Genomic DNA, 5,000 nt, shown 5'->3' with positions numbered 1-5,000 from the left:
ATTCATCCCACATATGATAATGATTCAAAAGCTTGATATGGAATAAGTTGGAAACAATAGTGCGAATAATCTTGAGCTGTTATCGTAGTTGAAATTTAAAGCTACTCACCTGTATGTGATGGGAGTATTGAAGGTGACACTAGCAATACGATCGATGTAGAGGAAATAGGATGACGTCACTCACGATATCGAAGTCTACGCTCGCTTGTACGTGGGCGAGTTTGCGCGACCTTTATCGTTGTTATTTTTTCTCGCTCTTTGGCTGTCTTGTACCATTGTTATTTGCTACTATGAAATTTGCATTTTGATGATAATTCCAGTCTAGTGGTTCTGCTGTTCATTGGTGTGCGAAACTAGAAATGTATCTAACTCAACGTAGACTGCAGGCTTTTAATTTGACCGGAAGCATGAAGAAGGCCAGGAGAACGTAACAACCTGCTAACACTGTGAAGTTCAAATAGCCTTTGCACGTGTTCAGTTATGCCTCTCCCCAATACCTGATGGACTAAAACTCCCACAAATCTCATCGATAAAAGTTCTGACAGCTGGGATCCGCCTCTACGGCTGAGTCCTGGAGTAAACAGTTCAAAAGGCTGATCCCGCAGGTCGCTGCCTTGCAAAAGAGAGAAAGAAAGAAGAAAAAGAAAAGAAAAGAAGAGAAAAGAAAAAAATGGCGTCATTTGAACTACAGTATGACCTTTACCGATGTCTGTACAACTTGGCTCTGCTTTGTTAACGAGCCAGAAAAAACGGTTGCCGCTGTGCATATTTTAGGAACGAACGATTATTGGTACTTAGTAAAATCTAAAGTACTAAAATTTTAGAGGACGATTATTTAGATCTTGCTCTTCGGTCTCTCACCTTCGAGGTAGATAAAGAAAATCAAGAGGGGCTGGATACAAAAGGCAGCTGAATCAAAAAACTGTTTCACTATCTAGTATCAAATACACAATTAACTTTGAAGTACATTTTTTTCCATATAAGCGTATATCAGGTCCTTAATGTAAATCTTTGTTGCACAAATGGATTTTACTGCTACTGTGAATAAGACGATGCTTTGGTTCTAGTCCTTTACCTGTTCTCGTTAACTTCACTATTAATGTTCACAGTATTTATGTAAAAGGAGTTTTCATAACGTCTACCAACATCACACTATCCCTCACTACATAAGCTAGTGTTTGTCTATAGACCTAGATACTCAACACCCATTATGAATAGACTTCCATTTTACACATATACCTCACTATCCACGTATAATCCCTTTGATTCACGGTTGAGAAGACGGTTTACAGGTTGTACGTGATGTGAACCGTATTTTCCCCATATGTAACAGGACTGACCCGTTTAGCTATCGCCCGATCTCACTCACTTTAACCCCTTGAACTCTTGGATCATGTTGATGCTAACAACATACTTACACACAAAACGTAATACTTACAATATGATTGCGTATCACGACATTATCAAATGCCTTGATATACGTGACATCAATAAAACTGTTGCTCTTGTAATAGACTTCGCTAAAGTCTTTGATAAGATTTCCCACAGATGACTAAGATTCGGACTCCAGTGTTAATAAATTATAGGACCATTACTCTCATTACCTCTACAAGTTGTTTTCGACAGTACTTCACATTGAAGTTCATGAACTCACCATATACCCCCAGGGCGAGTGTCTAGGGTCCGCTTATCTTGCTGCACAGCAATGATCATGCACGATCCACCCCCAATCCTGATTTAATCTATTGATAAATCATCATTAGGAGATTTCAGACTACAATAGAAGGTCCTTGATTCCCATGAATATTAGTAATTTACGACGGTAAATGCTCTTAAAACCTGAAAATGCAAAATAGGCATTCACGCACCCTCAGCTACCCTCTGATAATGCAATCCTAAAACATCGGCTAGCTACCACAAAACACAAATGCATCGTGATTACACTAAACATAAGCCTTAGATTTAATACAGACAGACTCCATGTAGCAAAAAGCAAAGAGTTCCTGCATGCGTGAAACAAAACCCATTGCATCGAATATCCTGGTAACACAGCCAATGATAAATACATAACACAAGGAAACTTCGACTAGAACTAGACCGGTATATTGCAATGCATTACAAACATTTCTACAACATTCTTGGACATGATGACCCGTGCTATGATTTAGCTATATAGTATTTTTTAATTATTTCATCACCTTCTCTTACCTGCCTTCATTTGAAACACCAATAAAAAACATTTTAAACTATATACATTACTGACAAACAATATATGCATGAAAACACCAAACACTTTCCTATAACATGCAACATACAATACAAACAAAAAGAAAGGAAAAACACCACAGTAACAAATACTTAACTGGACATCTTGCAGCAACCTCAGACAAATGAAATAATTTTCTGATGCAACTGCACTAGTCCGATTATTTAGTGATACTGTAGCATGCCTTAGGTCTCTATAGTCATAAAGTTGATTCATTATTTAATTGAGCAATGTAGGGATAAGATTTCGACGGAGTTCTAGAACCATTTCGGAAATTTACAAATCACTACCTTAAGAACTTCGTTTGATGATATTTAGCCTGCAGATAAAAATGGCGTGCAATTTGGCCGAACTCTTTGTGAGCACAATTAGGAGTGCTGCAAACAGCCAATTATAAACATGAATAATTCGGATAAGAGAAACTCAAGAGTAATTCATCATTGGTTGTTGCTCTAGGAATATGAGTTTGCTACCCCGCGGATAACGAGAGAAGCTCGCTTGCGTTTTCTTTAAATGCTCTGTTAGTGTGATGTAAATCAAGTAGATATCCGTTTTCTTCTACTGCTTTCGAGACATTGGTAGTCTTCCCCTCATCCTAAGGAAATTGGTGGTATTTTTTTTAGTTATAGAATGATGTGTAGCACAAGAATTTTGTAATTTCATTATCTGCGGTAGTTAATTTTGCTATTTATGCATGAAACTGATCAGTGAAGTAAATCCCGTCATAGGATAGGTGACAATTGTATAATTTAGAAAAAACATCGAAAAGATTACGCTCTGTATAATATATTGTTATATGTGTTCGGTTTTCCCTAAGTATCTCGGTCGATTTGGGTGACATACACGGTTACCATGGCAACGGCTTGGCGCCGCATCTCTGACACGCTAATGTAGTGTTTGCGGCTGTCCCTTTTGTTACCCGCTGTAACGCGCTCTGTCTGTCTCCGCCATTCCTTATTTATTCACGAATGATTTATCAAATATACTCTGGAGAAACTACAAGCTTTGCATCATGATTCCTGTGCACTTGTGGGACATGGTTTCTCGTGCACATTACCGCATGCACGAGGATGATGAATGAATAACATGCTTCTTGCGGAATTTCCTCTTACGTGGACTGTTTTCAACTGATTCTTCATGGTTCTGACAGGAAAATTAAGATTCAGTTTGTCATGCACAAATCTGACGTTTCATTCGAGCATGGTCCGTATCATCATTTACGTAAACACTATTGCATGTATTCTTTCTGTTCATTCGCACTTTTAATACACAGAAATGTGTAGTTTTAGAATAGATAGATGGGAACAAACAAAAATTGACAGATTGGCAGTGAAATGGGAATGTGTATGGTTAAGATGCATGATTTAAGATGTAATAAAACGTCAATATGCACCTAAATGTAGCAGACCGCCGGGCGCCGGCACCAACCAAGTACTCTGGTTCACAGATGCATCCACGCACGCGCTGGCATGCGCACACGCACACGCACACGTACACGTACACGTACACGTACAAGTACACGTACAAGTACACGTACACGTACACGTACACGTACACGTACACGTACACGTACACGTACACGTACACGTACACGTACACGTACACGGTCACGGACACGGACACGCATGCAGACACGGACACGCATGCAGACACGGACACGCATGCAGACACGGACACGCATGCTGACACGGACACGGACACGCATGCAGACACGGACATACACACACGCACACGGATATACACACACGCACACGGATATACACACACGCACACGGATACACACACGCACACGGATACGGATACACACACGCACACGGATACGGATACACACACGCACACGGACATACACACGCACACGGACATACACACGCACACGGACATACACACGCACACGGACATACACACACGCACACGGACATGCACACACGCACACGGACATGCACACACGCACACGGACACGCACACACGCACACGGACATGCACACACGCACACGGACATGCACACACAAACACACACACACACACACACACACACACGCGCGCGCGTACGGATCCACACATACGCATATGGATACACACGCCCACAAGCACGCATACGGACACACATACACATACACGCACACACACGCGCACGCACACATACATGCGTGCTCACACTCACTCATTCACACACTCTCTCTCTTTCTCTCCCTCTCTATCTTTTCTCTCTGTTTCTCTTTTCTCTTTCGCTCTCTCCTCCTTTCTCTCTCCCCTTCCTCTTTCTGTCTCCATTTCTTCCGTCCTTCCGTCCTTCCTTCATTCCTTCATTCCTTCCTTCCTTCCTTCCTTCCTTCTTTCTTTCTTTCTTTCCTTCCTTCCTTTGTTTCTGCCTCTCATGGTTCACCTGAATTGCTAATGGCCATGGTGCCAACGCCATTGGGAGGGATGTCCGAGATCACGAGGGAGTCTGTGTGGTGGGATCAGCTGTTGTGTGGCAGGTGAAGGCAAGCGAAGGTGGCGGTCTCGGCAGCAGTCAGTGTGCGGCGCGGGCGAGGGGAGGACTGTGAGGGGAGACTGGTGCTCCCTCATTCGCTCCTCGACTCAAACAGATAGTGTGTTGAGACAGAAAGACCGGACTGTCAGAGCGCCGTGACTATGTAGCGAGTAAGAAGAGGGTTCACGTACTGGAAGGTGGCCTGGTATGCTTGTAAGTCGCAAGCACTGTGGGAAAAGAAGACGTTTTATCGTTTTAAAG

At 42.2% G+C, this 5,000-nt stretch overlaps 1 protein-coding gene across 6 annotated transcripts in view; it reads left to right on the top strand.

Annotated features, from left to right (window-relative positions):
• LOC122242778 (uncharacterized) overlaps positions 1-5,000 on the top strand; it is a 402,592-nt gene that overhangs the window by 79,612 nt on the left and 317,980 nt on the right. The gene's annotated exons all lie outside the window — the stretch shown is intronic.

Source organism: Penaeus japonicus, unplaced genomic scaffold, assembly GCF_977035675.1.
Source record: "Penaeus japonicus unplaced genomic scaffold, GWHDUDI00000001_assembly GWHDUDI00000002, whole genome shotgun sequence".
NCBI lineage: Eukaryota > Metazoa > Arthropoda > Malacostraca > Decapoda > Penaeidae > Penaeus > Penaeus japonicus.
Note: the sequence above shows the minus strand (reverse complement) of the source record. Positions and strands in the feature narration are given on the sequence as shown.